This window comes from Tenrec ecaudatus, chromosome 3 (genome assembly GCF_050624435.1).
Source record: "Tenrec ecaudatus isolate mTenEca1 chromosome 3, mTenEca1.hap1, whole genome shotgun sequence".
NCBI classification, from domain to species: domain Eukaryota; kingdom Metazoa; phylum Chordata; class Mammalia; order Afrosoricida; family Tenrecidae; genus Tenrec; species Tenrec ecaudatus.
The window spans coordinates 202,732,408-202,746,250 of NC_134532.1; positions in this window are offsets into that span (position 1 = coordinate 202,732,408).

Here is a 13,843-nt window from a genome sequence, read left to right on the forward strand (position 1 = left end):
AGTACCAGATTGCCCAGAGTTCTCAGGAGAAGGCCATGCCCACACAGAAGTCCCATTGGCTATCTCCATATTGACAGCCTAGACTCCACCCCTACACTCTTAATCCTTAAATTGACACCAGATTAGATGACTACCACAACCTCCCTGTGACTCCCAGTTTGATTAAGGAAAATGGTATGAGGTCTACATCTGACCTCTTCTGCCTACACATCAAGGAGAATAATCCACCTAACACTAGCCTAAAGAACCACTCTTCTTCACCCTATTCTGCCACCAGCCATCCTTCCATGACTATTTTTCTGCTAGGTTGGAGAATCTGTGGCAATGGCAACATAGAACTCACTGACAATACTTGTGGTTATGAGGTGTCTTAGGGAAGCTAACAGACAGACTACAGGAGCCCTGGTGAAGCAGTTGACAACAAATTAGGCTGTTAAGCACAAGATCACCATTTGAAAAGCACTACCAGCTTCCCTGTGGGAAGGGGAGACTTGGGGAAGATGAGGCATTTGCTCTCATAAAGATTTGTAGCCTCAAATATCAAAAGGGGTGGTTCTACTCTGTCCCAGAGGGTCACTGTCAGATTTGAAATTAGGGCAGTGAGTTTATATTGTATTATTTGCTTGATTCTGTTTTAATAGTTTACAATATATTAAAGATGATATTCTTTTGTCTGAAATACCTCCTCTCTGAATTGCTGGTGATCATATCTCTCTGGTCATAATCCTCTCAGCTTCTTTGTCACTTAGCCTCTGCCTTGTCCCCTGGGTTTGGAAGCCAGATGCTCAGTCTCACAATCTTGGTGTTGCTTCTCTGCTCTGTCTCATGGTCTCTGTGACTCAGCCTCTGTTGTCTCCTCAACTTCAGAAAGGGGCTTTGCATATACTCCCTAGGTAGCTCTTCTCTGAGGATCAGAGGACTCTCTCTTCCTAATTCTGAGATGGCTTACTTATATACCCAGTAGAAAGTTAAATACATAAATATCTTCAAATACTGATTCACATACTGTGTTAGGCAGGATTTTCTAGAGAAACAAAACCAGGACACTTATGATAATAGTTAGACGGATAGAGTGATTGATTGATTGATTGATGGATGGATGGATGGATGGATGGATGGATAGATAGCTGATAGATTTATTGATTGATTTATACAGCAGCAAGGAAAATAACAGCTAATTAGTCCACACAGCAGTATAGAGAGCTCAGTTCAACTGACTTCCGTGGAACAGGAAGTCCTTCAACTCACAAGGGTTGCTGGGTCCAAGGACAAGGAAGCAGACAGCTGAGTCTTTCCTCATGGAATGCAAGCAGAGTCTTCCCACAGGCAGCAAACAGCAGGAGGGTCACCAACAGTCGGCATCTCAGGAGATTAGTGAAGCAGGCCTAGATGGGATGTTGAACTCAAGCAGTGCAAGACAACAGGTCCACCAGCCTCAAGCTCAAGCGATGTACACACCAGCAGCATGGCAAAGCAGGTCTCCAAGGAACCTTAAGCTCTAGCGACAGGATTCACAGGTTGGCTGTCCCACAGGTAGTGTAGCTCACAAGTTGAGGCAGAGAACTCACTAAGGAGCCACAGGCTGGTACAATCACCAGAGAGCAAGAGAGAAAGAGGGGGAGGCCTTGTCTAGTCATTTTATCTCTTTGCCTTCCAATCAAAGTATGACCTGATTAATCCTACCTGTTCCTGTGGGCACTGTAAACCTACCTATCACACATACCCTGTATGCCTGGCCTTCTCCCTTAAAAATTGGGTTGAAGTTACAAAGATATGGATGAAAGAATCACACCAAGTAATTTTATTTCACCACAGTGATGAATAGCTTCTTTAATTTAAAGCCATCCAGAGACCTAGGTTCTATTATCCTGTACTTGTTCATCCCTCAAGGCGTGCATTTTATCTATGAGATGGATGAGACTGCCTTCATTTCTACTTTCCAGTTGCAGGGGAAAGTGTATTCCTATATAGATGTGCATACATATGCCCAGGAAATATGATGTTCTCTTTTATTATAAAGACAGTATCTCCAGCACATCTGTAAAGTTCTATACATGTTTTACACAGTCAATTATTGAATATAAGCTACAGATGTGGAAAATACAATTTCTAAACATTTGCTTTCTATTTGAGCGCTTGGTATCCTCTCCTCTTCTTTCCCTTCCTCCCCCCTCCCACACTTGTTATCCCTTGATAAATTATAAATTAATATTATTTTCATATCGTATACCAACTACTGTCTCACTTCCCCCACAGTTTATGTCATTCATCTCCCACTTTTTTGTGGGGGGAGGTTATGTGTCCATCAACCAATCAGTTCCCCTTCCTCCCATCCTCTCCACATTTCCGCCCTACCCACTACTCACATTCCTGTTCCTAGATTCTGTGTCTCATGAGCTCATATCTCTTATCTGTACCTATGTACATGCTCCCTTGTAGCCCACAGTGAAAGGCAGGACTGGGGTCATGAGAGTTGGGGGTGAGGAATCCTCCAAGAACCAGAGGAACATTGTGTGTTTCGTTCATTCTCTACTGCACCCTGGTTGACTTATCCCTTTCTTGTGACCCTTCTGTGAGGGGATGTCCCATTGTCTACAGACAGGTTTGGGGCTCTCTGCTCAGGTCCCCTTATTCTCAACTATATGTTTGTTTGTTTGGTTTGGTTTTTCTGATGCCTGTTACCTGATCCTGCTGACATCTTATGATCTCACAGGCTGGTGCGCTTCTTCCATGTGGTCTTCCTGCTTCTCAGCTAGATGGCTCCTTGTTTAACTTCAAGCCTTTAAGACCCCAGACTCTATATATTTTGATAGCCAGGCACCATCAGCTTTCTTCACCACTTTTGCTTATGCATCCATGTTGTCTTCAGTGATTGTGCTGGGAGGGTGAACATCACAGAATGCCAGGTTGTTAGAAAAAAGTGTTCTTGAGTTGAGGCAGGGCTTGAACAGAGGCCCTAACAGAAGCCCAAAGTCTATCCACAACTTTCGTGTATTGCCATATGAAGATATGTACGTAGGCCAATACCTGTATTTTTAGGAATTGATGTATTTACATATGTACACACATATGTTATAGCTCTATCCATAGCTTTGCTTCCTAGATCTGTCCTTTGTTTCCTTTTACCTTCCTCCTGCCCCACCATGATGCTCACCCTTCTTTTGCCTCTTACTAATTCCTCTTAGTTAGACTGCTGTTTCTCCAACACCCTCAGGATCTCTATGTCCTCCTCATTTTTTATTTTAATTCCCCAGTTGTTCCCCTGTCTGTGGCATTTTTTGATCACCGCTTCCTCCCTCTGTCTCCTCCCCCTACCCAAGTCTGTTGCTTTTTCCTTGTACTTCCCACGCCTGTCTTACACAGGTAGGCAAACCAACAATAACAGAGAATACAAAAGATTAAATAAAAAGAGAAAAATGTTTTAAAAAAAGATAAAATTAACTAGGAAAAGAAATAAAGCATACATATTTCCTGGTCTGTCCACTGACTTTTATCACTGTCTCCCCACTGGTTCTGGGGGAATTCTGGGCACTGCCCCTTTAAACTGAAGTCTATTTTTGAGGCTCCTCAGAAGCTTTGTAGCCTGGCTTTGTTCCCAAGGCTGATCTGTTATGTTCCCTTCTTGGTTTGCTCCACACTAGGGCTTCAAAAAGGACTAACGCCCAGCCATGTGTCCTCAGTATTGTCCTCTATTGCAGTATGATCCAGGACATCATGTCTCAAGTGTTGTCAGCCCTCTCTATGCCTTAGCAGTTCCGTGCAGGGACATTGTCCTCCGGGCTTGCTGTGCCGAAATGGGGTGTAGACCCTCACTCTAAAATATTAAAGCTAAAGATTGAGAAGTTTCCACTGACCCATCAACTTAACAACATTGCTGGTTTCCTGAAGGAGAGACCACCAGGCCTTCCTTTAAAGATGCCTTTGAGAGCATGTTATGCTTTCCATCTTTGATTAACAGACGAATCCATTAACTACTTGTACTATTGTCACCCGCAATAGTAACCTCGCCTCCTTTTTATGATGATAGTGGTAAATCACATAAACTTTATGTCACTATAAAAAAAGGATTTATTATGAAAACATTTGTGGGGGAAGTTAGTATATTGAAGGATCTCGCAACCTTTATACTTCCTTATGCATTTATGTTTAAATAGATGTATGTCAATATGATACACCCATAGATACACAGTCAAGAAATCAAACAGTGCATTGCATTGTATAAATCTGATGCACCAGACCTCTTTAACATAGTGCAGAGAAAGGGTGCCACTTTGAGATCTGAGGTGGACTTTACCAAACCATGTTATAGTCAATCACGTCATATGCATGTGAAAGTTAGACCTTGAAGAAGGAAGAGCAAAACAAAGTCAATGCATTTGAATTACGATGCTAGCTACGAATGTTGAAAGCAACCTGAACTGCCAAAGGAATAAACAAATCAGCCTGGGAAGAAGTATAGCTAGAATGCTCCTTAGAAGCTAAGATGGTGAGACGTCTTATGACATACTTTGGACATGTGATCAGGAGAGACCAGTCCCTGGAGAAGGACAGTGGCTGCTGTAACTGGGCTCAAACACGAGAACAATGGTGAAGAGGAAGCAGGAGCAGACTGTGTGTTCATGCTGTTCCACATAGGGTAGTGAGGGCACCGAACTTGTTTCACGTGATTAAGCAAGTTAATGAGAGGTCGCCATCGTCTAACCTCAGTAGACATTAATGAGAGGTTTGAGCATAATAGTTCATCATCAGTTTAAAGTGAAGAAAAGCAAAGCCCTGAAATGTAGAAGAATTCTTTAGTGGAGAGTTTATGAATGCAACAAAAATCTAGAAGAGCAGGACTAAGAAGATCTCAGTGCACGTCCATACTCTGCACATCCATGGCCTTATTTTCACTCTTGACCATCTCTTCGTAAAGGGATGGAGAGAAAGAGTTGTGAAAATGCTATTGAACTCTTATTCCTGCATGCAATTGGGCCTCTCCTCTTCTGTCTCCTAGATGACCAATCTTGGGATTCATCACATATTCCTGCTATGTTCTTTGGCTGGCCCCTGAAGGTTTTCATCTTTGTTAAATCCTACCTTACGACTTTGCTCAATCCTAATTAGAGAGAAAAAGCAAAAGATTGGGAAAAAAAAGATGTCTTTTCTTTTCTTTTTCTTGTTTTTAACCCAGGCCATTGAATTCTGCCTCGCCAAACACTAAGTATTTTTTACACTTGCCTTTCTAATCTCTTTTCCATTCTTTAGCCTGTCTTTTCAAAGTCTGTGAATGTAAAATATTATCACAGTAAGCTTAAATAGCATGCATTCCCTGAGACTCTTTAAAACCGTCTCCCCTATTTGGAAGTCAATGCGACGCTTTTCTAATATGCTGTAGACTGAGATACAGATAATGGACATGCTAAAATAATGAGCGCCTCAGCTTCCAACGTCTTCATATATTTTAACACTTATCACTGCAATTCTTATCTATGGCTTTCCAAACAATGGACTGAAGTGCATTAGTAAGTCACAAGCATTTTTCTGTGAAATACAGCCTTAGAGAACTAATCAGCGAGATAATACTCGCCTCCAAGATAACCGCTATGCTGCAAGTTCTTTTGAAACCATTTAAAAATGCAGTTAAAGTTAATTTCAACCTTGTAGTGAAAGTCTCTTTCAACTGGAGATGCAATTGTTTGACTCTGACTGAGTATGGATATAAGAAACAATGGTTAAACCTTTTTTAGAAAGAAAAGGAAAACCGAATTGACATCCATATGGACTCTTTGGGGAGAAAAATAAAGGTAATCAAATACAATTTTTTTTTCAAATACAATTTAAAAGTCCCGGCTTATTTATTTTTTGTAAAGATAATTGTTCTGGCTACAGTTTAGATTCACCAAGGGCTCCTTCTAAAGCCGTGGACAGCGAAAAGGTAATTCCAGTGCTTTCTAAAATAAATGCCATAAGATAAAAGAGATCAATGTAGTTGTTTATAGCCAATCTCTGTTTCTTTGAGTCAATAAGATCATTTTAAACAGATGTTGAAAACATAAGCCAGCAGTCTGCAGTGAGTTGCTGGTTCCTGTATGATTTCTTAGTCAGATTTCCAATAACAACAGCATATATATTGTGGAATGAAGTGCTATGTTGGCAAGGCAGCAGCCGTGGTGGAACAGGGAGTTAAGCAATAGCTGCTAACCAGAAGGGGGTCAGTCCAAAGACATCAGCTTCTCTATAGGGGAAAGATGAAGCTTTCTCCTCCTGTAAATATTTACAATTTTAGGAATTCTATAGGAGCCACGTGGGTTGTGGATCCTAGGGGCAAGAGGATTGTTAATGCATTATTACATGTGATGGCATGCGATAATACATAGCCAGACAACAACCATTTGTTGACTATTCACCACAAAGGAGGCATGCTCTAGAGGTGATAGCGAGGCCACCATGCTTGGCTGGGAAGCCAATGGCAGGTCTTTTGAACCCACCAGCGCCTCTGCAGGGGAAATAGGGACAGTCAGCTTTCCTAAGGATTTGCAGCCTTGGAAAGTGGTACCTTGTCCTATGAAGGAGAGGGGTACCTTTCCTATGAGGTGGCGATGAGTCGAGTCATTAAAAGAAGAACAGAAAGCCCATCAGAAGGTTTCAGCTACTGGGTATGTAGCTGGAGCTCATGGTTCACTCTTCTCTCTGTCTCTCTCCCGTACACCTGTGCACACATGTCTACACAAGGAGCATGGACACACATGACTGGGTGAGGCCAAAGACTTCCATCCTCAGACACTTGAAAGAAATGGTCCTGGTGATTCCCACAGGACAGTGCCCATTTATCAATGACCACTGCTCTAATTTAAATCACCAGATGCCCCTACTAAGACAGGGATTGATCGGCCAGGTACATGCAGTTAATATTGGATGAGAGTCAGTTTCTCACTTCTTGCTGAAATTCTGACAAATGGAGTTATTCAATAACGAATGCTTTAGAAAATGGGATTCAAACATTTACTGTCAGGAAATATTTCTGTGTACTATATCATAAAAGGGGTCACATTGCAGTGTTCTTTGTAACATAGTCACAGTGGCCTAGGATCTTTGGAACTTCACTAATTTATTGGGTCATGGGCTTCATTGAGCATTGAATGATTGTCATAAACTCTAAAAACTCAAAACTTACTGACATTGAATACAGTGCCCACTCATAGCGACCCTAAAGGATAGGATAGGGCTTATGGTATAGGGGGGATGGGCATAGGATAGGGCTTCCCATGTGAGTTTTTGAGACTGTCGGTTTATATTGGAGTCAAAAATCCCATGTTTCTCTCTCAGAGCATTTGGTGGTTTTGAACCACTGACCTTGCGCTTAGCAGCCCAATTTGTAACCACTCTGCGACCAGGGCTTCTCCAGCCATAGCAAATTTTGCACACAATTTTTCATACAATACAAGGAGGTTCTAGAATCCCCAGAAGTCCTTTTATCGAGAGTCTGTTTGCTTATACAGATTCTAGATAAATGGGATTTGTCCAAGGATATTCTCAAAAGAAAGTGTAAGTAAAGGAGTTTAGAATCTCAGCTAAGGGTATGAATGATAGTCTAGATTCTAAATACTTGGAAAATAGTAGAACATGTCTTCAAACGTCAGACTATATAAAAGGGAGGAGGAGGCCTAAAGAGAATTTGGAGGACACAGAAAGGAGGAAAATGGAGAAAAGACTCACTGAGGAAATTGCAATGTACTGCTCTCTGCTGGCTCCAAATCCCGATCAATCAATGGATCGCAATAGCCAGACTCTGTCCAAGACCTTCTAAGTCCCAGAAATATTTCATGATAGTAGGATGAAGTTTAATTTGTTTTCCAGTGTCCTTCAAATTATGCCCAGACTCTAAAAAAAAAAACAAAACTCACAGACGTTGGGTCAATTCTGAGTCATGGTGAGCCTACAGAACAGGGCAAAACTGCTCCTGTGGGCTTCTGAGACTGTAACATTTCACAGGAGTTGAAAGCTTCATGCCCCTCCCACCCTCCGGGTAGTGGCTTGAAGTTTCAAACTGTAAACCTCCAGGTTAGCAGCCCACCTCATTACCCAGTCAGTAGCCCTTAAAGTCTAACCTTGATTTCTCTTTGAGACTTGGATCTATTTTATGGCTTCACTGTCACTCTTTGCTGGTCTTTAACCATCAGATACACAGCTGAAAGAGGTCCTATTCTCCACGGACCCCCTGCAACAAACAGCATCCTCTGACATGTTGGAACGCGCTCCATGCCGTCTGTAATGCATTTGCTCTCATGTTATAATTCATGTTTCTCAGAGTCTTGAAAATATCACAAAATTCCTCATTTTACCAGTTTTCTTATTACTACTATGCTGAGAGTGGCCAAACATTTCCGTTATGTAAAACATGACAGAAAGAAGTGAATAATATTTGGATAACCGGCACTGTACGATCCCAAGCCCAAAGTTTCATATTTTTGTGCAATTTGATTTCTCAAACATATCAGCTGGTGACAAGTGCATGATGGCTTGTAATTACGGGAAATTTAATTACCATTTTCCGCACAAGACCCCTGTCAATCATGAAAGCAAATGGACTTTAAAATTCAAATAACTGAAAGATATGACAGGCAACACTAGGGCAGAGAATCGCTCTTGTCATTGATTGGGATTTTCATTTGCCTTTCTGATTGGAATGTAAAGATATTCTTTTGAAAAACATTAAAATGATTTGCTAGTGGAAGGCATGGATGTGAAAAATCACTAAGAGATCTTGTAGTTTTGAGTGTTCAGAGAAGGGAGACCTGAGTATCAGGTCCCACAAGGAACACACATACATAAAACATGGTCTCAGCTCCTGGAGGAACTGCTAGTCTGGCATCGAGGCTAATGCCTGGGGATCTTTACAATTCAGAGGGCAAAGAACCTGCAGCCCGCCTGCTCCTCCGTGCTAGGGCGGTTAGAGAGGAGAGAGGTCTGCCGAGGCGGCTTCCAGGAGCCGGTTTTGAAGGAGGGAATATTGGAGCAGGTCTTGGAGCATGACCTGACTTCAGGCATAGTGTTCCTCGGTGGAGCACTAAATGTGAATTAAATGACAGGAAACAGAGGGGCCTGGTTAATGGAATTCACTCGGTCAAGTTCTTTTTAATTGGATTCACGCTTCTGCTCGCCAAGTGCTCAATTGACCAAGGAGATTGGCTTTATGAGAAGATCCTGGGATATGTGCGGTGGTTTGATTTTGAAGGATTGACCAAAGGAAGGTACCCGTGGTTGTCATGGGCACGGGATGTGCTTCATCCACGTTTGCTTTGCTGCTTGAAGCACCACATTTGCTTCGATGCCATGACACCATCTTGTAGGGAAAAGACTGTGCGATTGCATGTTTGCTTTACGTATGGTTTACGTAGCTTGTGAAACTGATCTGGATTTTGAGAGCATTGTAGAAATACATCAAAGAGCATGGTGGTTACATGTTGGGTTTCTAATCTCGTGGTCAACAGTTCGAAACCGCTAGGCACTCGGCAGGACAAAGATGGAGCTTTCTATTCCCATGAATGGTTATCGTCTTGGAACGAACAGAAGCTCTGCTACCCTGTCCAATAGGCTTGTTCTGAGCCCGCATCGACTCGGTGGCAGTGGACCCTTTTGTTTTTATAGAGATACATCGATCTCACTCCATATCATCTTTTTGATTATAGTTTATTCCTAGGAAGGGGGCGCTGGAGGGGTAGTGGTTTCGTGCTGGGCAGCGTGCTGCAGAGTCAGCATGGGAAACCGCCAGCAGCTCCACGGGAGAAAGGCTGGGCTTCTTATTCCTGACAGCTGCTATCACCTCAGACACCCACAGAGAGAGTCTCTATGACTCAGCATTGACTCGATGGCAGTGAGTTTTTGTGTGATTGTTTTTTGTATTTTTATGCGAACTTTCTCCTGATTTATCATTTCTGCCTGGAGCTGCCATCTCAGCTGACTTCTAAGGATCCTGAGAAAATCTCTGTTGACTTTTTGCCTTGCATCCCAGGAATCTTTGACTTTGGATATGAAATGGAAATATGCTCCCTAATGCTTCCATCTTGATGAAAATCCAGTTCCCATGATGGCCATCTGTGGCAGTGTGTGTGTGTGTGTGTGTGTGTGTGTGTACACACGCACGTAAAGGAAACTTAAAATCAGCACCACCACAACCCGATTCTATTGACAACATCATCCTACTGTGAAGGCACAAGAGCCCCAAAGTAATTGAAAGGTAAAAAGTGAAGGATGAAGGAATGGCCCCTAAATATTGATGTTCAGCTTTGTATGAAATTGAAATTGTTAGTTTTGTTTTCATGAATTCTTTTCTGCATAAACATTACCATATGCCGTTTGCCTCTGTTGAGTGAACAGAGCTCAGCTCTGAATGGCACAGGGGCCCTGCCCTGAGGGCTTTATAGGCAGTAGGAACAGCCAAGCTCTTAGAGAAGCCACGGCACCAGGACAGCTGCTTTCACCTCCACTGTGTGGCTAAGTGGGCAGGGCCTTGTGCTGTGAACAGTATGGAGCTGAGTCCGTTCTAAAGTGTACGAAACAGTTGTCAACATGAGTGACGGAATTTTTTAATTGGGAATGGGTTAGACATCATTCCTCACAGAGGCAGAAATTTCAGGAGTAGAAATCCATGCCTCTCCCCCAAGGAACAGCTGGTGATTCAAACTGCCGACCTTGTGGTTAGTAGCTCAATGAATAACCCTCTACACCACCAGGGATCCTTCACAGAAAAGAAACACCAATAGGTCAACTTCTCAGTAAAGCACTGAGCCTTCAGTCCTGAGAGAGAATTCATGTATTTGAGCTAAAACTGAAAGCATTGTGTTTGAAGAGACCAAGAATATTTACCACAAAGTATTGGTATTATTATCTATGGCTGCATCATAAGCCACCACAAAACATAACGGCTTAAAGCAACGATGTACTTACATTGCCTGTTATGTGTGTCCAGAGTTAGCATAGGCCATCTCAAGCTTTTGCAGCCCTCCTGGATCATTCCAGTGCACCCCCACCAGGGGTCAGTATCACCAACCTTGGAAAACACTGGTTTAAATAAACGGAGTAACCGGACATCATTTAATCTGATTCATACAAAGCATTTGAGCTATAAGAAGGAGCATTTACCAAGGTGATGCCAACACATGGAAATGTCATGTGCTCAGAGGAGAACTGTGCTCCACAGAGTTCATTTCAACAAATGGTGTTGTGCAATAGAGGCTCTTGTGAGACCTGTCTTGTGAGGGTTCTCGGGTGGACCTGGACAGACCACAGTTTGGCCTGCAGCCACACAATACTGCTTGCATCGTCTCTGCCTTATGTGCAGAGAGTAAAAACCTGAAGGACGAACGAGAAAATAGAAGAGCCCAGGTGTTTTAATATGCTGACAGACGCCACTGTGCCCCTGGTCAATGAGAGGTATTGTAATGCCTTCTAACTTTATCCTTTTTATTTTTTAATAAAAATGACAGCGAATACGTGTACCTGTTGACGTTTAGAAGTAGACAAAAAAGAAAGATCGCCTTCTTTAGGTTTGGTCCTTTAGATCTCACCTTCTTAAAATGGGAAGGCCCTGATAAGACCTCATATCCAAACACGTTTCAGTAAGAAAGACTAATGTATCTTTAATAAATTAGCCACTAACTCATTGCCTCTTTGTGCAAACTAATATGTCTTTACAAGCAGATATTTCTTGTTTTGTCTTTACAAGAAGATATTTCTTGTTTGTTGTTGTTGGGTGCCCCCTAACGACCCCGTGCACAACAGAAGGAAACGCTGTACCACCCTGTGCCATCCTCACAATCATTTCTATGCCTGAGCCCAGGGAGACAGTCCCTGTCTCTTAGCTATTTATAAAAGCCAAGATCCCTTTCTCCTCTACTCTTTCCACCACTCTGGTAGAAACCAAAACAGAAATACCGAAACCTAAAGAACCAGTATCCTCACCGTCAGAACTGGGAAAAGAGGGAAAAAATGTCTACTTTCTGTTTCAGCAAGATGGTCAGGACTCAGGGGATTCCAGTGGTCCAGCCCGTCTCCCCATTGGTAGCCAGGGCTTTGATGTTGTGCTTCAAGGAACCCATTTGAACTGGACCCAGTCATCTACTAGTCATGATTCTCCTCATCCCATGGTACAAACTGCATAGCAGAGTTTTCCCAGGAGAAATTATGAAAGTCTGTGTCATCTTACCCTTTACATCTGCACCATGCTCATAACAAGTCAGTTTCACTGAATACACTCTCAGACAGCCTTTGAGTTTCAATTAAGAAAGGTAATTCTGATAACTGGGTTGACAATGTGCTGTCATTGTGACAGCCTTCTCAAACATCTTGGCAACCACATCAAATTAAGATTTTCTATCAACCCCCCTATTAAAAATCCTTGGATTTCTCAGTCCCTGGAAAGAAAAAGAGATGGGGGGCGGGGGGAACCAGCTAATTCTGAGAGTGTGAAACAGAATCAGGAGGAGTCTGAACTTATCAAACTACTCAGGTAATCAATCATTCATTTCTCATGTAGTGACAGTCCTGACTCATAGAAGAGGAGATCAAGAGAAGAGAAGCACAGAGAACAAGACAGTTTTCCGAAATGTCGGCTGTGAGTCTCCTAGGTTATGGCACTAGGTTTTTTACATGGAATTGCACTCGATTATTTTACATGGAAACCAGAGGTTCCGCCAGTAGATAAAGCCGACTGAAGTGTGGACAAAGCTAGTGGTGGTCCAGTGGTAGAATTTTCCTTGCTTCTATCTCCAGCCCAACCTGTTAAAGCACAGCTACCACCCATCTGTTCATGATGACATCCATGTAGCTCTGATGCTGAACACATTTCAATGACATGTCCAGACTAAGAGACATAAGGGAGAAAGTCCTGGTGATTGGCTTCTGAAAAAAACCAATCAATGGAAATCCTCTGGGTCTTCAGTTTCATCTCATTGTGCATGGGATCCGCTCTGAATAGGAGCCACCTTGATGAGAAGTAGCAACAATGACAGTTAAGAATATAAAAAATGGAAATATGTTTGAGAAAAAGCAAATCATGAACATCAGGAATCTTTTGAGATGTTCCAGGCTTTGGCTACTTCTATGGCCAAAGTTGTCTATTAGATAACTCCTTAGGGACCAGGATATTGAGACATTTCTTAAACACTTTGGACATGTTAGTAGATCATGTTTGGTAAAATGGAGGGGCGGCAAAAATGAGGGAGGTCCTCAAGGAGATGGATGGACACAGTGGCTGCAACAATGGGTTCAAACACAGGGTCAATGGTGGAGATGATTCAGGACAGCAGAGAGTTTCCTTGTGTTTTACATACGGTCACTCTGGGTTGGAACCAACTGGATGGCACCTACTATCACCAACAGGGCCTCCTTCAGACATGCTGACAACTCCAAGGTGTCCGTGTGCCCATTAACATTTGAGGAGCCCCCTACCATGATTTACAAGCATGAGGTAGAAAACTCCAGGAACCATTCAGTAGGAAGAGGAAGCACTGTGCGTCCAGGGTCAATTCACGAAGCAGCTTCAAGCAAAGCTAAGGAAATTGTAGCTGAAATCTGTGACTTGCTTATAGTCACATGGTTGAGAGTGGTAAAAGCAGATGTGACTCTAGAATGGATTCCTATTTTGCTCTTTTTTCTACATCTCAGGAAAACTAGGCTTACTGAGAGCAGAGTGTTCTATGTCTTCTTTTGAAATTAATACCGTATTGCTGCTGTGCCTGACCAACTTTCTGAGTATTAATGACTGTGCAATGGTAACAGCCTCAAATATACCCAAATTATTATTGTTAAAGGTACATTTTCTCCTTCTTTCTTTATAAACATGCACATTTCTTAAGTTGTG